The sequence below is a fragment of the Pelodiscus sinensis genome, chromosome 17 (genome assembly GCF_049634645.1).
Source record: "Pelodiscus sinensis isolate JC-2024 chromosome 17, ASM4963464v1, whole genome shotgun sequence".
Classification (NCBI taxonomy): Eukaryota; Metazoa; Chordata; order Testudines; family Trionychidae; genus Pelodiscus; species Pelodiscus sinensis.
This window is the reverse complement of record NC_134727.1, coordinates 19,747,372-19,775,009: the sequence shown is the minus strand read 5'-3', so window position 1 is coordinate 19,775,009 and position 27,638 is coordinate 19,747,372. Positions and strand designations below refer to the sequence as shown.

The following is a 27,638-nucleotide window of genomic DNA, read 5'->3' as shown; positions in this document are numbered from 1 at the left end:
GGTCATGGCTTGAAAAATAAATAATCATTATTCTCCCCCGTATGATTCCTTAATTTGTTGACTATGAATGGGGCCATAAGACAAAGGAACAAATGAGTAAAGTGCACTAAAAAAATCTTACTCAGCTTATCTATACATTTTCCCAGGTCAACTGGAAAGCAGTGCAGTCTGACAAATGCACTTCACGGAAGGTGCAGTAAAACTAGGGGGACAAATGTGAATCATAGCCAAGATGCAATAAGCATAATACCTGCCTTTATGTTTGTCTATATACACAGCACTACACCAAGAGATATTTCTCTGTAGCGTATTTGTCTACTTTAACACAACATGAATTTCTGTGTCTGTGAGTTGAGATGGAAATAATGCAGACATTCTACACGCACACACGAACGGACAGAAAGAAGTTTCCATGGCAACAGAAATACCGTAAAAGCTATCTAAAGAAATCCTTAGGGCTGTGCAACAAATAGAAACATAACATGCTGAGTCCTAAATATAGCTGCATTTTGGTACTGCTCATCGAGTCTTTACTTAGCTTCCACACGTCTCTGGAACAAATGCACCCAGCAAGACACACAAAGATGTTTTCAATATTTTAGAGTGTTTTGCTTTTAAATAGTGCGAGAAGAAAGGGTGATGAGGGATCTTCTTATAAACATCAGTACCCAGCACTTTACTGGAGAATCTTAGTACCTTTACCCATCTTTAGACTGAAGGTCTCCCTGATTACACAAGAAAGTGTCATTCCTAAGTAAGAGCTGATATAAAATATCAAAATACTACCCACACTAAGCCCCGCCCATCAGGATTCACTGTGTTTGGGCATTAATTTTGAGAGTAGTGATGCTGGAAGATGTGTTACCATGTAATTAGAACTATATGGAACATGTGGGCTTGGTATCAGAGTGTTTCATGCCTGAGGAAAACAGAGACTACACTGATTCTTGGCTTTTACAGTGAAAGTTCTCATTGTGCATGATTTTGACATAAATCCATTGTTCAGATCACATGTGCTTTAAAATGCATCCAGTGTCATTGGAAATTAGGTCCAAGAATTTTCTAAATTGGTTCCATGCTCACTAAAAAGTTCCTGAACTTCAGCAAATCTTCTCACCAAATTGTCCAAATTTCAGATTTGTAACAAATCAGAGATCAGGTGAGTTTCATGTGAATATTGCATATTACATTCCATATATAATGCAAATATCAGGGTTTGTCTGAAACTATCTGTTTCCATCATCCATAGAGAAATTTAGCTTTGGAGGATATTATTGGTAGGGCACAATCCAAAGCTCTGTTTCTAGTCTTGCCACTTAGCTGATCTGAAAAGTAACTTCTCCCTTCTATGACTCAGTTTCTTCATCAGTCAAATGGCTATAATTAAGCTTACTATCATTTGTAGCATGCATATAGATATGAGAACTGAGTATTATTTAGGAGTTGTGACATTAATACAGGCTACTCAAATGGTGTTCTTCATTCCAGACTTGATTCAGCTGACATTGAAATCAATGGGAGTTTTGCTATTGACCTCATTGGGAGAAAGATTGAGTCCAAAAATAGAGAACAAATGGGAGAATTTCCTTAGCAAATTGTAATTGTTATTGTATAATAGGAAGGAGAGGAAAGAAGCAGACTGATGTCAAAAATATTGATATTAAAAATATGTAGTGGAAAAATGCCTTGCAACAAAGAGAAGGTGTCTTCGAATGGGACCTTCCAAGGGCAGCCCCTAAGGAAATTGAAACAAACCTTAACTGAAAAAAGCCCCCATTCCCTTATGTTAAAGCAACAGTAGAATACATCCAGCAACTAGGATATTCCCACATGGTAAGCCTCGACTAAGGGTGCAGATGCCTGACAAAAGATTCTAGCTGATAAACAGAGCACTAGAGCTTTTGCTAATTGTACAGAAGAAAGAAATATTTTTAACCAATTCCAGCACACAAGAAAATAATTATTCATAATGATAATAAAAACTTTTAGAAGTCACTTGAATCTAAACTTTTTTGAGGTGCTGAAGTCTGGATTCCTTTTGTTACATTCAACTTGAGTTTTACATATGATAAATGTTCAGTGGGACCATCATTATGTGTTACCAAGCACAAAGAACAAAGAAATCAAAAAAGAGGGCCAGGAAAGATAAACAAGATTTTATAGACAAAAAGGAAACAGATACATAGCTCGTCACAGCACGACATAACATGAAGATGCTGTTGAATATCTCTGGATTTGTGTGATGCAAAAGAGTAAATACCAACTGACCAACCCAAGATGAGGGTAATTTAACAATGAAGACTTCGGAACAATTAAATGTATGGAGTCAGTATAGTTAGTCAACTACTGAATGAGGAAGGAAAAGATTTGGGCATCAAATTAGGGCATAACACTGGAGTAGAATTAAAGAGGACAGTCAATTGGTTAAAAAATGGAAATGCACTGGGTCTGGACAACATCCTCTGATGGTCCCCCACCCATGCTTTATGAAACATGTTTTATGAAATTGACTTATGAATATAAATATGTAACTTACATTCATCTGAGGGGTTTTGGTCCCATTTGGGGATTGATTTCCTGGGTGTTGTGCCCTAGAACTGCCCCTTCCCAGATCTGACATGGTTCAGTGTCTGCATTTCTCTGCAGTGGGATGGTTACTCCAATTCTGTGCCTTGTCTGAGGGAGACCAGAGGATCTGGCCCAGCAAGACAGGGTGGTGGGAAGGCACAGAGAGCAAGAAGATGGGTGTCAGTGGCATGATCAGCACACCAGGGAACAATCTGAAGGAGTCTTCTGTGACCATACCCCATCATACATCCCCATAGAGGTCTTTAAGGCAGACATGAAGAACACAATAGACCTTTCAGTTGGCCCTTACAAAAGACAAAAAAAAAACCCACCAACAACACTAAACAAGTGGGAAAATGGTCATACAGTGAAGCTGCCAAAGAAAGGAGACCTCAATCAGTGGAAAACTTGGAGGGTTAAGCAACTGCTTAACCCATTCCCAGTAGCAGTCTTGCATGCATCATCCTAGACAGATGAAAGAAAGCAGTAGATTCAAGGTTACAACAAGAACACAGAGGGTTCAGACAGTAGAAAACATGTATAGATCAAATAGTAAGAGTATCATCACAGAAGTGTCAATCAAATAGCAATCCCCGAGCTCTGAATTTCAAAGATTTCCAAAAAGCTTTTGACACAGTAGATAAAAAGGTGGTATGGTAGTTGCTAGGCAGCTGTGGAATGGCCCAGAAATTGCTGAATAATTTCAGAGCTTCTAAGAAAATGGTATGTCCAGCAATACATAACAGCAAACTGACCAAGCTATTCCAGGTAACTACTGGCATCAGACAAGAGGTCCTATGTCACCTATGACCATGCTAGAGTAATGAGAGAGAATACTGAATAACAAAAAGGTAAACAATAGACTTCCATACACAGGCTAGAAGACCTTAAGTTTATAGTTGCTGTCAACCTGCTGTCCTATACCCACCAAGATATGCAAGCTGAGATATATGATCTCCAGATCTGTGCTTAGTTTTCAGGGATGAAATCATGAGAATCAACATACAACTGGAAATAATAATAATACCTTTTGGGATTAACACTGAAGCTGTACAACATTTAACAAATCTTGGCAACATTGTAAGCAAAACAGGTGGAACAGATGAAGATGTTCAATCAAAACTAGCAAAAGTCAGAGATGCCTTGGCAATAGTAAAGCCAATCTGGAGGAACAGAAACCTGCCCTGCCAGACTAAACTTCAGGGCTACGTCTACTCTGGCCACCTATTACAGAATAGGCATGCTAATGTAGCACTTGGGAAAAGGCAAATGCACGGGGGATTTAAATATCCCCCGCGCATTTGCCTTTTCCCAAGTGCTACATTAGCATGCCTATTTTGTAACAGGCGGCCAGTGTAGACGTAGCCCAGATGTTTAACATCAATGTAAAGCCTGTCTTAGTATACATCTCTAAAACACGGAGACGTATCAAGACCATATTATCTAAACTCCATGTTTTAATGACAGCTGTCTTCATTAAATCATCAACATCAGTTAGCCAGAAAAAAACCATCATTCATGGATGGATAAAAGATGTGGTTAAAAGAGAAACTGATAACATGAAATTATGGAAAGAAAATAGAGGTGGCTGACTACACATGGAGAAAAGAATCAAACAATATAAGAAGATAGTCACTGGACTGGAAGAATCCCTAGAGCAAGAGGTGATGAGGTAAACCAAGTACTGCTTGCGAGCACACAACTTAAGCACAACTGAATGCTAAGACTGCAACAAGAGACCACCAAATGAAGGCGGTGATGAAAGCCCCATATTCCACATGGAATAAAGAGGCATAAATCAAGTCATGTATAACTGCCGCCCCTAAAAATAACCAACTCTGTTTTGCTTGCATTTCCCACTACTGCCTTATTTATTAATTATTAACTATTTTATAGGTCCTGGTTCAGGAAAGCATCCTTCTTCAGGAAAGCATTTATGCAAGTGCTCAAGTCCACCATATTTAAATGCTTTCCTGAATCTGAGCCCATATGTGGTCTGGAATCCCATTGTGTTAGTGGCTTTACAAGTGTGGAGTAAAAGACAGTTCCTGAATCCCAAGAGATTACATTCTAAAACAACTATCATGCACAGACATGTGAATCCTTAACATTATGCACTATGATTTCAACAATTTACACCAGTTGGGATTCTGGCCCTGTGAGTTTTCCATGTCCTTCACTAGGAATATTAATGACATGTGCATAAGTTTTTGTAGAACCAGAGCTTAAATAACCAAGACAGAAAAATAGAAATAAACAAAAAGTAATAATCAAACAATATGCCATCATATGTATCATGACAAAAGGATAGATCAGATAATGCTACCATTTTAATGGATACTTTTCCCAAAATGTTTCTCTGGAGTAAACCCATTATAGCTACATGTGGGTTGAATAATGGTCATCAAGATCTAAATGTATGTCGTATGTTTGAATGACTCAGAACTGGTAGTGCCTTGAATTCATTGCCTCATTTATGTTAAGTTTATATTTGCTTGTTAATTAAATATCAGTCAATTGCAATAATGTGGCATATTACTTATTTAGTGTGATATTGAGGCTTAGGGTAAAAAGCTTTAGCATTACAAAATAATTTGGAGCTCTATCTAATTGCTTGTGTTTTTTCAGTTAATTGCATAAAAAGTAAAGATATTAATCAATTTTTTATTATTAATTAACATTGCAAAAATATATTTAAATAATTCCACAGTAACATAATAGAAGAACCTCTGTCAGTAACTTGGTATTTGGCAAAGACATAATCCGAAGGATTCCATATGTATATTAACTGAGAGTATATCTAAAAAATGAAGAACACAATTTTTGTTTAATCTATTATTACGGTCCTGTGAATCACGTTGGTATTTCCTTCTGATGTACCATTGTAAGCCTTCAGTTAGATCTTTCTAGATGGGAAGAACTAGAGAGGACTCCATACTAATTTTTAATCTATTAAGGGAGCTCTATTGAGTGATGTTCAGAATTCTTTTCTATCTACCTTCAACTTTTTATGAACTAACTCTTACCACGTTTAGCCCAAGAAATAACAGATTGGAGCCATGTTATGCTGTCTCCTGGACTCTTAGGCTCTGTTTACACAGCAGCATTATTTCGGAATAACTGATGTTATTCTGAAATAACATTGTCCACATCTACACACAAGCAGTTATTTCAACACAATGTTGAAATAATGTTGAGCTGGAGGACTGCTTACTCTGACTCCTGTAACCCTCATTGTACAAGGAGCAAGGGAAATCCGGGGAAGAGTGCTCTATTTCAAAATAACTGCTAAGTAGACAGCGCCAAAAGTCGAAATAAGCTATTTTGACTTAAGCTACAAAATTAGCATAGCTTGAGTTGCATAGCTTATTTTGAGATTAGCCCTGCTGTGTAGATGTACCCTTCACACTATTGTAATACTGCTACTGACAACAACAAAAACAACAATAATAGTAGTAATAAATCTCAAGTACCTAACAGAGGACATGTTGTAAATAACCAGGCCAGTCCACTGTTTTTTTTTTTAATATCCTTGCTACTAAACTGGGTCATCATCATTCTGGGATATTAAAAATAGATTAAAATAAAGATTTTATGAAATGTTGGAAGAATGTCTCTGGTTTTTTTTTTTTCTTATTCTTGTAAAGCCCCTTACATTCTGTCAAATTAGGTTGCTTTAACATTATCCAGAGGTCCAAGATTCATCATATTGGATGCAGGAACTAGAAGATGATAAATCTGTGGGTGGTTATCAGATTAATGTTGCAAAACCCGATATTCAAGGTTTTTCTCTACTAGCAATCTTATTTTAAATTATAGGGATCTATAAGCCACTTATTTCTGTCACTTAACAGTATAAAATGGTCTTTTTCAATGGCTGCATTAATATAACTTTAATTCTTGCTGTATCCTTTTTCAATTGCCTGACAAAGAAAAACCTCTTTTGCTTCATGTGTCAAGGCGCTGTTGCTTATAACAGCTGCAGAGCTTCTTTTTTCTTGTGATTTTTAGTTTTTCCAATGCAGCCTGGAGGATTTTCTTTTCAAGTATCTGTCTCCTGAAGCTTTCTCCAATGATTAACTTCCTTACAGCACTTATTCAGTGAAATTACAAATCTATTTGTTTTAGGAGAAATTTCCCTTGATTTTTTGGAAAGCAAATAGCTGGAGAGATGGATCAAACTCTGAATGTAGGGTCTTGCAGGAGTTCTGCTTACCCTGCAATGCAGCACTTAATATTAATTTACTGCAAACTTGGGGTTAGAGTGTAATAAGTAACATCCGCTTTCCTCCCCATGGCTGCAATTAGACTCTGGGCATAAAAGGTGGGGAGGGAACGGGGGCATCATTCACCCCTACTTCTCTCCAAGGACAAATAGAGCCTGTGACAGTCTAGTCCTTAATATCACATATATAACATCAGGCGGGTGGGCCTGGTCCCGGGAAGAGGCAGAGGGTTGGCTGACAGCGGGTGGCTGGCTCGAGCCGTGCCAGGTGCAGGGTCTGCTGGCTGGGTGCTGGCAGGCTTGCACCTGGCACGGGCACCGTAGCCAGCCCGTGCCCCTTTAAGGGCTCCGGGGCCGGAAGGGGGGCAGACGAGTTTCCCTGGTGGTGCCCAGAGTGGCCACCAGGGAAAGCAGGGGAGGGCTAGCCTCCCACTAGTTCAAATTAAGTGGCTACAAACCCCATAATTCGAACTAGTTAATTCAAACTAGGTGTTAGTCCTCATGGAATGAGGTTTGCCTAGTTTGAATTAAGCGCACCGATAGTTCGAATTAAGTTCGAACTAGCGGTTTGCATGTGTAGCACCAGACCCTGTACCTGGCACAGCTTGACCAGGCTGGTGGCTCCCGGGAGCCTGCCCAGGTCCGCAAGAGGCGGGCGCCTGCCTGGTCTAGTGCAGACATCGTGGATCTCATCCACGACCTCCGCACTAGGCACAGAAAAGTGGCCGTCTGGGCAGGATAGCTGCCAGCCTCGCCACCCAGGAGCAGGTTGGTGTGAAAATCAAGGTGGTCCACTGAGACCCCCGACCCTGAACCCTGAGCTTAGAATGGCTGTACTGGGTCAGACCAAAGGTCCATCTAGCCCAGTAGCCTGTCTGTCGACAGCGGCCAACACTAGGTACCCTGGAGGGGATGGACCGAAGACAATGACCAAGCCATTTGTCTCGTGCCATCCATCTCCAGCCTTCCACAAACAGAGGCCAGGGACACCATTTCTACCCCCTGGCTAATAGCACTCCATGGACCTAACCTCCATGACTTTATCTCGCTTCTCTTTAAACTCTGTTCTAGTTCTAGCCTTCACAGCCTCCTTCAGCAAGGAGTTCCACAGGTTGACTATTTGCTTTGTGAAGAAGAACTTTCTGTTGTTAGTTTGAAGCCTGCTACCCATTCATTTCATTTGGTGTCCTTTAGTCCTTCTATTATGGGAACTAATGAAGAACTTTTCTTTATGCACCCTCTCCACACCATTCATGATTTTATAGACCTCTATCATATCCCCCCTCGGTCTCCTCTTTTCTAAGCTGAGAAGTCCCAGTCTCTTTAGCCTCTCTTCATATGGGACCTGTTCCAAACCCCTGATATTGTAGTTGCCCTCCCCTCTCCCACCCTCTCTCTTCCCCTCTCCCACCTCCTTTTCCCAGTCTCTCTGAGTTTTGTTCAATAAAGAGAGTTTTTATTTTTGAACACGCGTGTCCTTTATTTTGTACATCAGGAAGGGGGGCTAGGGAGGGGTAAGTGGAAGGAGGTGAGGGAGGAATGGGGTACGAGCCCCCGATGGGGAGGACTGGGCTGGCTCTGTGGGCTCCTCGGGGTGGAAGCTCTCCTGAAGCCCCTTGATTGACCCCCCCTCCGGATGGCAGCCTGTGGCAAGGGCACTCAGGGCACTCCATGCCAGGACTGCTTTGCAAGCGGGGAACCCCTGAGAACTGTCTGTCCGGGGTGGGGGTCGGGTCCCTTTAAGCACAGCCCTCAGCTAGCCTGGGGCAGCAGCTCCACACCCTAAGTCCTAATCTGAAGCCCTGCCGGCACTGCTTCTGGCCATCCTTAACCTCGGTTCAGGGTCCACTCAGTGTGGACATGCTAGTTCGAATTAGCAAAATGCTAATTCGAACTAGTTTTTAAGTCTAGATGCACTAATTTGAATTAGCTTAGTTCGAATAACTAAGTTAGTTCGAATTAGTGCTGTAGTGTAGAAATACCCTTATAGACTAAGACCACTAACTTATTCCATACTAGAAAATTTACCCTGCATTGCTCAGGTCCTCCAAGGCTGTGGGGGTGCAAGAGTCAGGCCAGGGGACTGGGAGGCATAGGAGGGGCCCAGAGGAGATGGGGAGCTTAGGGAAGGGGGTGGGGATGACCTGTGGCTGCTCCCTGGGTCAGCATGGAGTAGCAGAGCCCACACAGCCTGCTGGCTTCTCCCTGGGGCTGACCTGGAACAGTAGGGGCTGCATGGCCCGCCCACCAGCTTCTCCTCGGAGCAGCTGGGGACCGTGCTGGTCAGCTGGCAGCTGCTCCCTGGGGCAGGCAGGGATGGTGGGGTCTATGCTGCTAGTCATCAGTTGCTCTCCAGGGCAGGGTGCTTGTGCCCATCCTGTGGTTATTCTGGGCCTCGGGTATAACTGTCTCCCATAGCTTTTCCCCTCTGTGGTAATTTGTGAGTATAACTGTCCCTGCAATTACAGCCCTGCCTTTTTGTCTGATGAGAAATAATTACATCCCACGCACATCCCACTGTCCTGGCACAAACAAATCCTGATCTTGCTTTAAGTTATGATAATAGGAAGCTACATAGCAAATTAGGTGGTCCTAGTTCTTACCATTTAGGAGTTCTTGAACAAACAGACTCACAGATGAGCAGACAGACACACGGGCAGAAAGATGCACAAACTTTCTCAGTTATATAGTAAATAAGCAACTAAAAAGCTTTTAGTCTGTATTAAAAGTACTAACAAGAAAAAGTCTTATCCAAATAGAAATCTTCTGAGGTATTTAAAACATAGGACAACTTCTGCTTCAGCAAGTCAAATAGCAATATGCCACTCATTACAACTAATGGAAAACAGGACCAAAACCACCATTGTTAAAAAACAAACAAAACCAAAACAAATACAAAAAACACTACCAAATATTGTTTTCCTACTTAAAAAAAATAAGGGGTTTCTTATGACTTGATATTATGGATTGAAGAGTTCTTGAAATGTGACACAATACCTCTAAATCCCCATATATTATGGCAATTATTTGCTCTCTCATTTCTTGATATTTTAGGTTCTATCACACCATTTGGATCTGAATGACAGCACATTTTAAAACCATCTGCTATACTTGCAGGTCAGGTAGGCATTCCCACAATATAATTTGGTACCTCAATTAGAGTACAGGCAGTCTCCGTGTTACGTACAAGATAGGGACGATAGGTTTGTTCTTAAGTTGAATTTGTATGTAAGTCGGAACTGGCTCCAGATTCAGCCGCTGCTGAAACTGATCAGCGGCTGACTACAGGAAGCCCTAGGCAGAGTTGCTCTGCCCCTGGCTTCCTGGAATCAGCCGCTGATCAGTTTCAACAGCGGCTGAATCTGGACTCCTGGGACAGAACAGCTGGGGCGCTGCCGGGTAGGTCCCCGCAGGACCAACCCGGCAGCACCCCAGCTGCTCTACCCCAGGCGTCCTGCAACAAAAGCCTGGTCTGCTGGGGGGGGGGGGTGCACTTAGGGAGCACAGCAGAGAGACCCGAGCAAAGCCGCACAGGCGGCGGGGTCCCCCGCCTCTGCGGCTTTCCTCCTGTCTCCCTGCTGTGCTGGGGGGAGTCCCCCCCAGCACAGCAGGGACACCCGAGCAAAGCCGCACAGGAGAGGTCTCTCCCTGACCTGCATGGGGGAAGCACTGGTTGCCTAGGAAAGCATTTTTGACAGAGCAGTGCTGGGCAGGGTAGTAGGGCAGAGGAAGCTCTTGGATGACCACTGCCAGTCTGAGGGCCTTGCTGGAAAGGAGTTGTTAAGGCTATGAGGGACGTGGCCCAGACAAATAGGCAGCTGGTTGCACCCACTTGACAATGAGAGTGGCCAGTAACCAGACTGTGGGTCACCCCAGAGGGGCTAGACCAGAGCCTGCAGATGGCCAATGAGGCAAGCAGTGGGACAATGAACTTTCAGTCCCCCAGAAGGGAAGTGACAGTGGGCTATGGCACAGCTGGAGGGCTATGTCCCAAAAAGGATGCTGCAGCTGGGAGCAATGTGGTTCCACGTCCTGATGGTGGAAACGACAAAAGTGACAACAGGCAAGACACCATCCAAAGAGAGCGCAATTCAACTGACCCCACTGAACTAATTCCCCAAGTGACCAGAAGGAGGCGCCATGATGGTGAGTCTAACCCTTTTACAATGGGTCACAAAGCTGTACAGATTACATAACACTCAGAGTGGAGGTTTCATGATTCACAAACACATTTTTCTCAGATTTTTAATGATTTTTCCTTTGAGGCAAATTATATAATCAAAAAGCGAAGCCTCTACACATAGCTTTGAAACACTGGGCATCTGTTTTTATATTTAAATATGGATTCAGTGTTGAAAGGTGCCACATTATGATTGTGCAGTGGATTGAGCGCCTCTATTTATCCACAGAATAAGCACCTGCTGTGGAAGGTCCGGCGACTGCCTGAACATTCTGCTGAAGCGAGCACATCTAATGAGCTTATTCTTCATCGCTGCATGATCCTGGGCCTTTCTGCCATGGTTGTTAAAAAGAGAGCGCTAGTTATGACCAACTGTGATGAGGTTTTGAATGTGGACCCCTCTCCCATAACTTGGATTGAAACTATCAACTCTTTTCACTCATGTAGGCCACTAAACAGCCAGTAGGCTGCAATAAAAATCAGCCTTAAGCAGGGGCAGGAGAACTGGAAGGTCCCAACATTTCATAATAAATACTCTTAATAGCTTTCTTTTTTACGGTCCATGTAAGAGTTTGGCCCCATACCCTGGCTGTGTCTAGACTTCCGCTTTTCCGGAAAAACTTGCCAGCTGTCTACACTGGCCACTTGAATTTCCGCAAAAGCACTGACTTCCTACTGTAAGAAATCAGTGCTTTTTGTGGAAATATTATGCTGCTCCTGTTCAGGCAAAAGTCCCTTTTGCGCAAAACTTTTGCACAAAAGGGCCAGTGTAGACAGCTGAGATTTGTTCTGCACAAAAAAGCCCCGATCGCGAAAATGGCGATCGGGGCTTTTTTGCTCAAAAGTGCATCTAGCTTGGCCACGGACGCTTTTCCGCAAAAAGTGCTTTTGCGGAAAAGCGTCCATGCCAATCTAGACACTCTATTCTGAAAATGCTTTTAACGGAAAACTTTTCTGTTAAAAGTATTTCCGGAAAATCATGCCAGTCTAGACGTAGCCCCCTGTGTTTTTATTTGCATCTAGTGCCCTTAACTTTACAGTTTGACAGTCTTTTCGCTGTTTTACTTAGAAGATCAGGGTGTCCCTCTGCTGGGACTCAATTGACACAGCCTCCTATGGGAGTGTGGGGGGGGGGGGACTTGTATGGGTTTGTTCCAGCTGGCGGGGTTTCCTGACGAAACGCGCCAGCCTGCGGGCTCCACATGTACCCTGCCCTGGGCTGCTTCCTCTCCCCCTTGTCCTAAGTTCCCGCCTCTTGTACCTTACCTACCTCCTCTCACCACCTTCCCCCTTTTCTCTTGTCTCCTTACTTGAGGCTTCCGCATCCCCCCTCCCCGGTCCATTCTCCTCCCTTTTACTGTGTTGGGCAGAGCCCACGTCACTGAGGACGTCATCCCCCTCCACTGATTGGACGCTGAGGGAGCACAGTGTGCCTGCGCTCCCTCGCTCATGCCCCCCCTTCTCCAGAACCAGCCTGCCCTTGTCTTCTCCCTCTCTCAGCTGTTTGACGGCATTTCAACACGCCGCGCATGCATGTACCTCCGCTTCATGGGGGGCTTTTAAAGTGCGGGGTCATGGCGCTCCATCACAGTCTAGTTTGTTTCAATTTAAATGGCTAGTAAAATGTGAGGTTTTAAAGGCTATTGTACTAAAAGGCTGTGTCTAGACTGGCCATTTTTTCTGGAAAAACAGCTGCTTTTCTGAAAAAACTTGCTTCCCCCGCCCCCCCCCCCCCCCCCCACCCCGGCATCCCCCTTCTGTTCTGAAATGTGATTTGTCCTTTTCATATGTGTTCATTTTTTAAAATTGTATCCTTTGGTATATATGGCTGTGACTATTTTCTTCCACTATTTGATCTGAGGAAGTGGGTCTGGCCCATGAAAGCTCATCATCTAATAAACCATCTTGTTAGTCTTTAAAGTGCTACATAGTCCTGTATTTTGTTTCAGCGACACCAGACTAACACGGCTACATTTCTATCACTGTTGTTTTTTAAGTTTTTCTTGTTACAGACTAATTTGGCTTCCCCTCTAAAGCTTTTGAACTAGTTTGTTTGTTTGTTTGTTTGTTTCTGTTGGTGATGCACATTCACACATGCTTTGGTGCACATAAACATTTATTCTGCACATGGATGGAAAAAAATCCACACATGGATGGAAAAGATTAGAGTGAACATTGGTGGTAACTAGTGGCATTTTTTAAAAAAACTTTACTTACATCTTTTCATTATTTCCAGAGCACTATTAGGAATTTCCTTCATGTGTGAGTCTCAAAGAGATAGCTGTATTAGTCTGTGACTTTAAAAACAATGAGCAGCCACAGGACTACTTGTTCTTCATGAGTGAAGTGATGTTACATATGACAGTTACAAAATGAAGAACTGGCATAAAAAATAACCTGTTTTGTCTTAAGGATTTCTTGGTCCCCTTTGATATCTGTGAGACAAAATAAAACAATCCTTGAATACAAGTGTATTTAGGATATATCTATCTACCACCTGAGGCAAATTCATACTGATTATTGTGCAATTTGTGACATAATCAACCATTACAAAATGAAAAAGCTTTAAAGAAGGGAAAACTCAAAAGAGAGTTTTTCATCAGGTGCCTCCCTAATCTTTGAAAAAACAATGTTGTTATTAGTCAAGACCACCCCAGACATTTACCATAACTTTTAATTCCTTGCACCTTGTTTTTATTTTCTTGTAGCATAGCTGTTCTTTAGATAAAATGGTATTTCCCAAAGATTTTTTTTCCCATAGGGTACGTCTAGACTACAGGCTTTTGTCGACAGAAGCTTTGTTGACAGATACTGTCGACAAAGCATCTGTCAACAAAGAGCATCTAGACTACAGCCAGTTCTGTCGACAAAGCAAGCTGCTTTTTCGACAGAGAGTCTAGATGTTCTCTTTTGAAAAAGCAGTGTGGATGCAGTAGCACCTTTTTTTGACATAACTGTCGAAAAAAGGCATTATTCCTCGTAGAATGAGGTTTACCACTGTTGACAAAACTGCCGTGTTCTGCCGACTTACGGTCGACAGAATTCAGTGGTAGTGTAGACGCTGGTATCGTTTTGTCGACAGAAGTCCACTTTTGTCGACAAAACCCTGTAGTCTAGACACAATAGGGACTAAAAATTATGGCTTGATGTTTCCCCTCATATTCAAGAGACTTTTACCCAGATGTGATGCTAATAAATTGACTATAATTACTCCAATTAAAGCCAGTAAGAGGAGAAATTCTGTGTAGCTGTTTGCTTGCTTTCTCCCCCTTCTTCCTCCAAGATCTTAAATCTTAGTCTGGTTTAAAAACAAATTCACAGTGAACAGCAGAAAAAATTGTGAACGTGGATGTGATTCAGGGATTCCATTTATATTTGTGCAGCAAGATGAGAAACTGGTATATAAAATGGACCACATAGTAAACTATTACTACTAAGAAAGACTTGTATTTACTTCAGTGGGCTGCAGAAGGCCCTAAAACAAGGACAACCTAAAAGAAGTTTGTTTGAAAACGTTCAGAGTAACTGAAAAAATGAGAGGGGACAAGTTGAATTCAGTTCTAAAGACTGTAGTTGCTGCTCTTCTCCCTACAATGCAGATAAAAAAAGCCATTTATGAGACTCGAATGATGAACCAGGTAGCAATAGCTCAAAATGACATCTTGATAGTGAGGATTTTTCAGAAAGTACAAGCAAGTAGCAGTGACTGATGATCATCCAGTTTCTTACTGAATTACAAAGAAGCACTGAAGCCAACAGCTCTAGAAATGTGCATCAAAGATCTGAAAGCAGAACCAAAATATATGTGCACATGCCAAATGTGTATGCTGTTGAACTTCACAACTTAGATTTAAATGCAGGATTAGTAATTTGGCTAGCCACTGGGTAGTTTTCTGGTCCACTAAAGAAAGCAATGATATACCTGGGAAAAGGCAGGTATATGAGAATTATATTAATAAATATTTTTGGGAGATGTCATTAGGACAGTAGAGGAAGGGAAATTAAATTAAATTAGTAGAAGAAGTACTATTGCATTTATAATTAAAAAACAGATCAGGACTGAATTGTGCTAGGTGCTGGATATACAAAAAAACCCTAAAAAGGTAACTTAAATACCTGATTGTGAATAGTTCTCACAGAGACATGCATATTTTCAAGGCTCTCAGATTTTCCAAGCTCAGTACCCACTACTAATTATTTGCATTTCTATAGTGAATCTGAAAATTCTTTGTGGCCATTAATAAGCCATTGTTTTCCATTTGTTTTGTACTGCCAGGATCTGTCTGGAACTGGAAGTGATGGAATATTGAGAGAGAGAGAGACTGTTCATGCAGGATTTCCAATTACTTTGGAAGTAGGAACTGCAAGAGATCTCTCAAGTCAGCTCTTTAAACATTTCAAGCTACATTTGGAAAGCTGCAGTGGTTTGGATCATAGAATCATAGTGTTGGAAGAGACCTCAGGAGGTCATCAAGTCCAACCACCTACCCAAAGCAGGCCCAACCCCAACTAAATCAATCCAGCCAGGGTTTTGTCAAGTCAGGACTTAAAAACATCTAGGATGGAGATTCCACCATCTCCCTAGGTAACCCATTCCAATGCCTCACCACCCTCCTAGTGAAATAATTTTTCCTAATATCCAAACCAGACCTCCCCCAATAGAACCCAGTCTCCTGAGTCCCCAACTGGTGCTTTATCTGCTATGCCACATTGCCTCTCTCCCCTCTTCCCAAGGCAAGTGTGTTAAACCTGTGACCTATGGAGCTCTGTTAAACTTATTGGAATGATTTCCACTCCTATGTACTTTGCTGCACCATAAATTACTGGGAAGACATTAAGAGGAACAAATGTTGAGATTGCCACTCAGGAGTTATTATTCAACCATATTAAGAAAATTATCATCTTTTCAAGTTCCTATCCAGGTGGTTCATTCTGCACAGAGAGTATTCTCAAGTGCATTCTGAGTATTCCTAATTGTATGAATAAAATGAGAATGCTGTTATATATTTTCCCACAACACTTCAATTGTATGCAGTGTAGTTGTATCTGTGTTGGTCCTAGGATATTTGAAAGGTAAGGTGGGTCACGCAATATCTTTTATTTGATCAATTTCTGTTGGTGACAAGACAAGCTTTCACGCGATACAGACTTATATCCAATAAATGATAATCCTTCAGCCACTTTGACTTCAACACGTCAGCTGATATTTTCAAGTAATTATCATCACAGTTGTGCCAACAAATTGAGCCTGTACTAGCAACATGCAGTGGTGTTCTTAAGCATCAGTTTGTATGCACAACAACCTGTTTGGTTTGAAAATTGCATGTTGCATCAATAATTGCAAGTATATCCGTGAACAAATTAATCGTTGCTAATTTGCCTTTTATAGCTACATGATGTAACTCAGAGAAGACTGGAACAGAAAACATATCCTGCACCTTTTATAATATGTAAGGATTGTCATAGATGTTGCTGTACAAGGCTGTGTAACGGCCTAGCCAAATAAACTTCTTTAATCAAATGTACAGTGAAGCTGAACTAATTCAGAAGCTCTCGTACATTGTTTTTAGACAGCACTGAATTCCTGGCATGTAGCATTCCTTCTATGAGCAATTTCTGTGTAGGTATTTTGCAATTTGTGTCTTTATCTCTTCTAGATAAAATGCGATTGGTTAAGTTTGTTGAGCAGAAAAGATCAGAATGCATTAAGGAAGCCGTGACAGAAAATGCAAATATCATGGAACAAAAAATAATTTCCAATTCAGCCTAAATTAAGGAGACACTGAAAGATTAGAGAAAACTGATAAAGAAAGAGTGAACCTTACCAAAGAAAAAGCTTAGGGCTAAATCCTCTTTGGTGCCACACTCAACATGTCACAGACAAAGTAAAAGGGAAGGGAGCAGGTGGACTAAAACATCATTGTGCTCCCTGCATCATGGGGTGCCACATTCCACATCAAAAAAGGGTATTTGGATGTGTTAGTGGTCAGTTAGAACCACAGATGGCCATTTGCGTATGAACAATTACTAGACAAAGACACACAAAGCTTTAAAAAAGTGGACTAAAGTCCCTTATGATTATAGCTAGAGCAGGTCAGGAATTTTTTGACAAAATATTTCTTTCCCCCCAAAAAGGCTGATTTGTTGAAACAAAAACGGTTCATGAATCAGCATCAGTTAGACAAATATCCTAAATTTACAAAAATAGTTGCCAAAGTTCAAAATTGTTGAAATGGTCTTGAAATCTATATTACAGTACTTGAATGTATGCTGGCAAATCGTGCGCCGCAGTTTTGAAAAAAGCTAATATTCTGGGGTAAGCTAACAGGGGCATTCTATGTAAGATACAGAAGGGAACTATCCCCCTGTACGCAGCACCAGTGAGGCCTAGCAGTATTAGGCTGTGTCTAGACTATAGGGATTTTTTGAAAAAAGTGGCCTTTTTCCGAAAAATCTTTACCTGCGTCTAGACTGCAGCCGTGTTCTTTTGAAAGTAAATCGAAAGAACGCGGCAGTTTTTTCAACCGCGGAAAACCTTGTTTTATGAGGAATAACACCTTTGTTCGAAAATGCTCTTTTGAAAAAAGGTGTGATGTAATACAAACTGTGCTTTTTAGAAAGAGAGCATCCGGACTGCCTGGGGGCTCTCGAAAAAGCAGCTTTCTTTTTCGAAAGTACTGGTTGTAGTCTAGACGCTCTTTTTCGAAAGAGGCTTTTTCGAAAGATACTTTGGAAAAGCCTCTTTCAAAAGAGGCTTGCAGTCTAGATGTAGCCTTAGTGTGCCCAGTTCGGCACACCACACTTTAAGGAAGAATATAGACAAATCTGAGAAAAGGGAGAGCTACAAAAATGGTAGGAAATGTTTAAAAAAATCCTGAGCATATTTAGTTTTGAGAAAAAGCAATCTGAGGGACGCCAGTCTCCAAATACATTGAGACGGGGTGGGGAACCTTTTTGGGGCTTGGGGCCACTGCTCCACAAAAAAATCAATCAGGGGCCAAACACAAATAAGAAGCAAGAAAATAATGCAAAAAAAAAAAGAAAAACAAAAAAAACCCCCAAAACCCTCACTGATGTGGCCCCCAGCTGAGAAGGAGAAAGATCCTCCCCACATTCCCCTCACACACCAGAGCCTAGAGAGTCCCAGGCTAGCAGATGTTGTGTGCTTGAGCCCCTCAGGAGTGGTGGGGGAGCTGAACCACCAACACTGGCTCCTCAATGCTGGGGGAGTAGCCTTAAGCCTAAGGGACTGGATCCAGGCAAGCTGGGGGCCACACTGGCCCACATTGGCCCCTGGCCCTGCATTAAGAACTCCATGTCCACTGCAGTTGGATAAGAAGTAATGGGCCTTATTTTTCTACAGTAAAGGCAACTTAGGTTAGATATTAAGAAAAACTTTCTAATTTTAAGGCTAGTTAAGTTCTGGAATCGTTTTCTAAGGGAGATTGTGGAATCCATCTTTGGAGGCTTTTAAAAACAGCCTGTAAATGATAAACACCTACAAAGGAAAGTCTATAGGTTTACAGTGCAGGGGACCAGGTTACATGACTTCTCAAGGTCCTTTCAGCCCTACATTTCTTTGATTCTAATCAAACCAAAATAGGAAAAGAAAGTGGGTTACAAAAAAAATCAATATTTAAAAAAAATGAAGAGAGAGGTTTTGGGGACCCAAATTGGATTGGTTTTGGGGATGGGGGCACTGGAAGTTTGGAGATTTCAGCTTTTGACATGAGAAAAATTTTGAAACTCTTAAAAATAGTTGATGATAGGAAAACCATTTATTAGCCACCTGTGAGAATATCATCTGAGCCTTGTCTACTAGGGATGTTAGATATCATGTAATTGATTAGTTGTTTAACCGCATGAAATCTTAATGGTTACATGGCTATTCAATAGTCCCTGGGGGCCAGGCTGGCAGCCCATGCACTCCCAGCCCCACTCACGGGGAACCCGCTGACACTCTGTGCTGCTGCCTCTTTATCTTTAAAAACCAGCTCCCCAAGTATACTGGCTCTCACCTGCCTCCCTGCGCTGCTGCTTCTAATACAGAGGCAGCAGAACCGGGTGGCATCAGCCCTTATCCACAGTGGGTCCAAGCTCCTCATGGGCAATGTGGATGGCTCCAAAATTCGATTTAAGATACTGCAATTCAAGCTATGCAATTAACGTAGCTGGAGTTGCGTATCTTAATTCAAACTTTTCCTTTAGTTTAGACCTGGCCCTGATGATTTAATTCCCAACCTAACATTTTTCCTTCTCTCTCTGACCCAATCCTGATTGTCTGTGTTTTGCGTCCCCAGCAATGTCTCCTTTGTATTCTATCCTAAGTCTTTTGTCCTACTTTGTCAGAAAAGCTCCATTTCAGCCGAGATGGTTTTATCCTCAAAATCAAAGAGCTTCTCATCCCACATTTCTACATCTCTCCAAACAATTTACAGAAGTACAAGGTAGCAGCATCTTCAATATACCCTTACAGTAATGCAATATATTTACAATGAGTTGAGCACCAACACTTCGATGCATTCAGCTGACATTTCGATTTGGTCTTTGATGTGTCTTGAAAGTCTGGAATAGCAAGGATGGCAAAAGTAAAATAAAAAGGTTTTATTGTATTCTAAAGTAGTTTTCAGTAAGTGAATCCTACCGAGAGATTTTAGAGACTGTAAATACTGTTATACAACTTGTATTGATTTTCTCCCTGCATGCTTACACTCAACAGCTGATACAACATTTTTGTTTTCTTAAGATTTTTATTACTACTTTATTTTTTCATCTGAGGCCATAATAGGGTCCATGGGATGAATGACACGGTGCCTCAGTTAAATTAGAGCCCTTTATGTTGCTCTGGACGTATATAGCAATCTTTGAAGGTTTGTTTAAATTAAAAGTACTGATCAAGAGGTGCAAAGAGGCTTCACTACAAAAAAGAATAAAGCCCACATCTTTCAAAAGGAGTCTTGAGTTGTCACACCAAAAATTAGACTATTTTTTTGCTAGCTTGGCATCATGATTTGTTTTAGGAAGCAGAGCATGGGAAACCACAGTGGCTTCATACCAACCTCTTACTACTGGAGGCCTGGGGTCAAAGCCTAGGCCAGATTGTGGGGTGTTATTTCTAGGCATCTTAGGGTCCGTCTAGTAGAGTGCTGGTAGAGACTATGATGCACATGGAAAACTCCAAAACCACAAGTTTGCAGGTCTGCACTAACAAAGACAGCCAAGCACTCAAAAACAGCTGCTTATATGGTAACAACTGTCATGGCAGTGTAACCCAAAGCAGGAGTGGAGGATTTAGCAGGGAATGGGTAACAGAAGATAGATCACTTGGTGATTACCTGGTCTGTTCTTTCTCTCTGCAGCACCTGGCATTGGCCACTGTCAGCAGACAGGATACGGGCTAGTTGGACCTTTCATCCGACTGTTCATATGGCTGTTCAAAGGGATGGGGACTGGCTGAGGAGCCTACCCATTTTGGTAAATGGGTAGTAGAATGAGGTCTACTACCCCACGGGGACAGGAAGCATTCCGAAGGCAACAGACATGGGAGGAGCCTCAGTAATCACCCGCTATTCAGCACTGGACAGATACAGTCCTGGGATTGCAGGCACTTTGGCCAAAAGAAGTGAGTAATAGTACAGACACTGGTTAAGAAACTAGAAGTGCATGGGAGGCATTAGTGTGTGTGAACCAGTATGTAACTATAGCCTCTTCTTCTCCTTCTTCCTTTCAGTCAGCTGTTTTCCACGCTCTTTCCTCCCTTTTCACTCTCATTTTCTGCTGTATAATGAAGGGTACTTGGCATACTTCTGTGGAAAAAAAATTGAACAAAGCATGATGAAGATCTGCTGGATTCCATTACAGTTTTTTGGAGTAAAACATCCATGGGAAAATGTGGAGCAAGAGTGGCAAGTTGTATGGGCCCAGGGAGTCCATATTCCACCAGTGTCACAGTCCTGGGGCCTGGCTCAACCAATGTCAGGGCCAGGTCTCTCCCCCGCCCCATCTGCCTCCCTTGGAGCACCGGATGACCCTTGCATGACTCCCCTGGCTTCCTCAACTGATCTGTGCGTAGTGGGTGGCTGGTCCCAGCCCCCCCTCAGCTCCCTTGCTGGCTGCAGCCACTGCAGCCTGGCCATAAGGGAGTAGCTCCATAGCAGGCTGACTGTTGTGTCCGCTGAAGGAGGAGAGGAGGTGCATGGCAGACCCCACCTCCCAGCAGGCAACTCCAAATGGACCCCTTCTGGGGCTTGGGTGAGTAGTGGGAGGGGAGTCCTTCATTCTGACCCAACCTCAAAGCAGCCTGCTAGCTGCACTCCAAACTTTGAGCTCCTCATCCCCAGGCACGCCCCACCCCAGAACCTGCACTTCCAATCAGAGCCCTCACCTCCTCAACCCCAAACTTCTACCGTAGCCCTGAGCTCCTGCCTCACACCAAACCCCTCATCCCCAGCCTCACCTCAGAGCCAGAGCTGTCACCCTGACTCTTACAAAGCAGGTGTGTGTGGAGGTAGGACTCAATCCCATTCTGGGCATCACCGGCAACTATACAAACCTTCCACCCCTGCGATGAAGACAACTGACCACTGACTGTAGAATAGATCCAAGGTAAAGATAACACAGGATGAGGCAGCTGTGGCATATGAATTGTACATAGTGGCTAAGTGACTTTGGTAGGAATTAGTACAAGAGGGTATGTCTGCACTACCCTGCTATTTCAAAATAGCGGGGTAATGTAGGCATACCGAAATTGCAAATGAAGCCAGGGATTTGAATTTCCCGGGCTTCATTTGCATAAGCCGGGCGCCGCCATTTTTAAATCCCGGCTGGTTCGAACCCTGTGCCGCGCGGCTATATGCGGCACGAACTAGGTAGTTCGAACTAGGCTTCCTAGTTCGAACTACCATTACTCCTCATTCCACGAGGAGTAATGGTAGTTCGAACTAGGAAGCCTAGTTCGAACTACCTAGTTTGTGCCGCGTGTAGCCGCATGGCACGGGGTTCGAACCAGCCGGGATTTAAAAATGGCAGCGCCCGGCTTATGCAAATGAAGCTCGGGAAATTCAAATCCCGGGCTTCATTTGCAATTGCGATATGACTACATTACCCTCCTATTTCGAAATAGGAGGGTAGTGTAGACATACCCAGAGAGTTTAAAGAAAGATCATGGCAGGGAGTTATGGAAAGGTTAAAAAGTAACAGTTGTGGGAGAATAATTTGTGACTCATGTACAAAATAATTAATGTTGTGTAGGTATGTTAGGTTTTAAGGACCTACACCAACACTCTTGGGGTATGTCTACACTACAGCGTTAATTTGAACTAAGCTAATTCGAACTAACGCAGCTAGACCTAAAAACTAGTTCGAATTAGCGTTTTGCTAATTCGAACTAGTGCGTCCACACTGATTGGACACAGGGGCACATTTAAGGGCAGCTGAAACCGGTTCTGGCAAGGCACAACATCCCTCCCGTGGTGGCAGCATGTTGTGTGCTCCACAATTTATGTGAGAGAAAGGGGGAGGCTTTCCTGCCAGCCTGGATGGCTGAGGCTGAGCGCATGGCTGGCCACTACGGTCAGCCCCGCACCGCCGCCGTCCGGGAAGCCCAGCGGGAGGCTGTCTGGATCCGGGAAGCCCTGCGGGAGAGCTTCCTGGTGGAGGAGGAGGACTGACCTCTCCCTTGCATGCCCCACTGGGGCCTTCTTCCACCCTACCCCCCTTCCCCTTTCCCCTCCCTACCTACTGTCAAATAAAGACACCTGTATTTCAAACAAAAACGTCTTTTTATTTAACATAACTGGGGTGGGGGGAGGGAGGAGTGAAGGTGGAAGAGGGGAGGAGGAAATCTGGGACGAGGAAGCTGGAAGGGGAGGGAAGGGAGGAAGGGAAAGGAAAGCTCAGGGGTGGGAGTCCGGCGGCCTCTCCTGTCTCGCAACACTGCGGGTCCGGGGGCGTCAGTGGGGAATGGTTGTGGAGGGTGGGGCAGGAGGGACGGGGGGTGTGGAGGAAGCAGGAGCGGGAGCAGGGGGAGCAGGGGGATCAGGAGCGGGAGCAGGGGGAGCAGGGGGAGCAGCAGAGGGAGCAGGGGGAGCAGGAGGAGCAGGAGCGGGAGCAGGGGGAGCAGGAGCAGGAGCCAGAGCAGGAGGAATTGGGAAGCGGTCGAGCAGGCTCTGGAGGTGGCCTCGCAGGGCACGGCCCTGCTCCTCCAGTGCCTCCAAGCTCCTCCGGCGCAGCCTCAGGTCCTCCTGGACCCAGTGGTCCTGGATGTGGAGCTGGTGCTCCAGGAACTGGAGGTGCTGCCTCTGGTAGTCCTCTTGGTTCCTGGCTCTCCTGTTGGCCCGGGCGCGGGCGGCTCCTGCAGGCGGGGTGGTGTGCCCTGCAGTCCCAGGTGCTGCAGCTGTGGTGAAACAAGAACAGTGGTCAATTACCCAAGGGGCCCAGGTGTGTGAAACCCAGCCCCCCTCTGCAAGGCCAGGGCCCCTGCAGGATCCCCAGCTGCTGCTCCGTGGTGGGCAAGGCCCAGGCGCACGGTCCCTGGGCTCCCTCTCGCCCCAGTCCCCCATACACATAAGGGGAGCATGATGGTACTCACATGTGGACGCCTCCCCGGCCTCGGACGACACAGGCGAGCAGCTCTGTGGGGTGCCTCGGGGGTCCTGGGTCCTGGGCAGGCTGCCGGCAGGCTCCTGGCTCTCAGAGCCCTCCTCCTCCTCCTCGGTATCTGGGAGCGGTCCCTCTGCCCCAGGGTCTATCACCTCCCAGGGGGCAGGGACGGCATGAGCCCCCAGGATGCGGTCCAGAGCCTGGAAGTGGGGGCACGCCTCCGGGTCGGCCCCTGGCCATACACTGCCGCGTTCCTGTGGCTAGTGCGGAGATCGTGGACATTGGAGGCTTCCCCCCCAAACCTGGATGAGGTCCACGATCTCTGCACTAGACCTCGCGGGTGCCCGCCTCTTGTGGCCCCGGGCAGGGTCCTGGGACCCGCCAGGCTGGTCCCGGGAAGAGGGGGAGAGGTGAGGGGCATCGGGTGGCTGGCTCATGGGGTGTCAGCTGCTGGGTGTGCTGGCACGGGTGCTGGCAGCCTTGCAACTGGCACAAACCCTGTAGCCAGCCCGTGCCCCTTTAAGGGCTCTGGGGCCGGGAGGGGGGCAGTAGAGTTTCCTTGGTGTTGGCCAGAGTGGCCACCAGGGAAAGCTGGGAAGGGCTAGCCCCCCACTAGTTCGAATTAAGGGGCTACACACCCCTTAATTCGAACTAGTAAATTCGAACTAGGCTTAATCCTCGTGGAATGAGGTTTACCTAGTTCGAACTAAGCGCTCCGTTAGTTTGATTTAAATTCAAACTAGCGGAGCGCTAGTGTAGCGCCTATGAAAGTTAGTTCGAACTAATGTCTGTTAGTTCGAACTAACTTTGTAGTGTAGACATACCCTCGGTTAGTAAAATCTTGGTTGGGGGTTTCAGATAAATTGGGTTGGTTTTGTGAAGTTTTAGTGGCATTGTTTTTTTAAGGGAACAGTGCCACTGAGACTCTATTTAATCCCATTTGAGCCTCTGATTCAAGGCTGCGGCACTGACAGATCCTTGTGCTAGTCACAGGCAGTTTGTGTGCTGAGACGTTAGCATATAGCATTTAACCCTTTGGATTCTTAATGGTTTAATGAGGCCCTGGCTGAGTAGCCAGAATTGTGGTCGGAAGAGAGATTCTGGATCCCTTTGGTAATAGATAGCAGCTAAAATTCAAGAGGAGGACAAACATTAAAATAGCATCTGACTGAGGCAAGGGTTGGGGTAAAATGTACAAAGTATTAATGTCAGAAAACAGTGAGCTTTAAGGTGGCTCTGCATAGTCAGACTGCCACAATGTTAAATCTTGGGAAAAATGCAAATGAGAGACCCCTGCAACAATGTATATATAATACGTATGATTTTGGGAGTTAAAATGTAAGCATGATAGAAATAAGTCACATGTTGAAAGGTCTCACAGGAATGCAGTCCCTCAGATATTACCCATAAATAACCTTAAATCTTGGCACTGCAGAAAAACTATTGCAAACCTTGTTTTATAGCGGGGAAACTGTGGTACACCACCTCATAAATTAACAAAGAAAATATGGAGGTAATTCTTCAGCTTTTTTGCAATCAGCTAAGAGATCTGTGAAAGGAAAAGTATCTTTAAGCAATAATTTGTCCACACTGGGGGTAAGAGGGAGTCTGGGAAATGTTTATTACTTTTTCCAATACTCTACAGGCAAGCTGACACCAGCAGAAGAGCAACCCAGAACACCATGGGTGTACTGTTGCAACAAAGATTGTGTTTTGTGTTGTTTGCCTTATTACTGTTACATTGGTGATTATTGTACAAGGAGGCTTAACACACATAGCAAGCAAATGGTATGACCTGCCTGGGAAGTACAGAGTATCCGAGATGGGAAATATAATTTGGAATGAAGGCCCAGCCTGCTGCTATTTGGCACAGAAAATACAGGGCAGAAATGGGCTCATTGTACACAAATAAAACGATACAAATTGGAGGAGAGGGGGATAAAAGGAGGATGTATTAATTATGTTACATGCATCTTGCAGGTGGGCCTACAAAGGAAAAACCCAGGATTCCCTGACCTCGAATGGCGTGATTGGTTTGCTAATCACAATTGCCTTTGCAGACCCTCATGGCAACCTTGGCTGTAAAAGGAGCGGGAAGTGGGACCTGTACCACACATTTCACCCACTCAGGAAGAGGTCAGAGCTACTTTACTGACTGTCAGGACTTTGTCTGATGTCCAAAATCCACTCAGGAGCAATCAAGTAAACTCCCGTGTTCTGCTACCTTACCACCCTGAAATGAAATGTGGACCTCATAAGACATTTTATGGGCCAATCCACAACCAATAATCTGCCTGGGAAAGGGACCAGGGCATTGGCCCTTAAGAAGAATATTAAAGTGGCTGGGTGAATAGAACAACAATACCTACCAAAACAGTGAAAATGGGAGCGGTTCCACTGGATGATTGGAGGAAAGATGGTAGAAGCGCTGATGGGAGGTTTGGATAGAGAATCAGGGTTGGATCAAAGAGGATTTTAACCTTACCTAAAATCAAAGGGGAACTATCTGGGCTAGGGAGGGTGAAAACATCTCCATCCTAAGGTTGGGGTCATATTGTGGGGTAGTGGAAACTAGGTTTATGTTAGTCCTCAGACCCCAGAAGGGGAACTAGACATGGGCCAACAGCGTGCCCTGGTGGCTATTGGGGGAAGGTGAAACAGGCGATTGACATTAACGCAACATCCATCAGGGCAGAGATGCACCTCAGGACTGGGCTATTGGGCATGTTCCTGCTCAAGTGATCTATGAGTGAAACACTGAGCAAGCAAATATGGCACTAAGCCAGCAAAAATAGTTGAAAAACACAAGCACCACAGTGCAGGGAGGTAGAAAAAATACCTTCCCATGTTCATTATCAGCCAAGCTATGTTATTAGCTATGAAGAAAAGATATTATCCAATTCCGCCATGTGCATTCAACTTTTAGAACTATTAAATAAAATTGATGCTTTAAGAATGAGTGAACACCAAGGGCTTTTTCTTCATTTCAAATGCTTTCTGAATTAAACTCACCTCCAAGTTACTGTGCTTTAGAAGCTCAAAGTGGTGGAATCCTGCTGATCCTTTCTGATTTCAATCCCTTAAGGTATGCACTTTTCTTATTTAAATAATGGCTGCCTGGCACTTCTTTGATTTCCAGAACTTTTCACCTGCCCACAGTCTTCATACTGGAAGCAATAAAGGCATTTCTTATCCTTATAATTAACAGCATGCTATAACGGTGTTAAGAGGGTAGTTTTTACTAACTCACTCCTTTGCCAGAGGAGAAAAGAACTAAAATAAAAAGCTTCTTTAGAGAGAGAGAGAAAAGAAGTTTAAAAAATGCAATTAAAGTATAAATATAAACTCTTAGTGCAATGCATTATCTAATTACTCTTTACCATACAGATTTTATATACCCAGTATTTTATATACCCAGTAAAATGTCCTGAGCATTAAAGATTTTTTAGATACCGTGCTTCAGAGCACCTGTTCTGGTCAAAAGGTAATTCTACTATTTTCTGGCCCACCCCACGAGTAGCCCAAGTCTCTAGACTGAAGTTTTGAAATTCACTATCCCTGAGATTATTTTCAGTACAAACATCTGTAACTGACACATTCGTGAACATCTCTCCGCAAAGGAAAAATGGTTCTGTAGAATATGTCGTGGTTACCATAGTATCTTTAACAATGGGAAGGCAGGTGGGATGAGTGTTGCCTGGCCAGACTGAAAAGATTTTGAATACCCCTCTTTCCCTGTTATTAAGATAACTATTACTTACACAGCTAGCCTAATGATAAAGTGCCATTAATAATGGGTTCTCAAGAAAAGTTACAGTACTTGGCAAGGGCTGATTTCCCACAACAAGATGCTTTTAATTTTAAATATGGGCTTTAGATGCAAGAAAGCACACAGTCCCCAGGCTCAGCTGTTTTGCAACCACTGCAAATTAAACAGCTGGAGCTAAGCATTTTATGACTACAGTCAGGCAATCTTTCCATTTTAGGGCAATTGGGGAATATCGGTGGTTGCACCTGCTGTATATGCATACACTCAAATTTGCTCATGCAAAATGAAGGCATATA

The 27,638-nt window shown here is 43.8% G+C and overlaps 1 long non-coding RNA gene across 1 annotated transcript in view; it reads left to right on the top strand.

Moving 5' to 3' along the window:
- Positions 1-26,518, top strand: part of LOC142818666 (uncharacterized) — a 72,488-nt gene extending 45,970 nt beyond the window's left edge. Inside the window, exons 2-3 of the long non-coding RNA XR_012896248.1 lie at positions 20,333-20,595; positions 25,554-26,518. This is a non-coding gene — a long non-coding RNA (uncharacterized LOC142818666). The remainder of the gene's footprint in view (positions 1-20,332; positions 20,596-25,553) is intronic.
- The last annotated feature ends 1,120 nt before the right edge of the window (positions 26,519-27,638 follow it).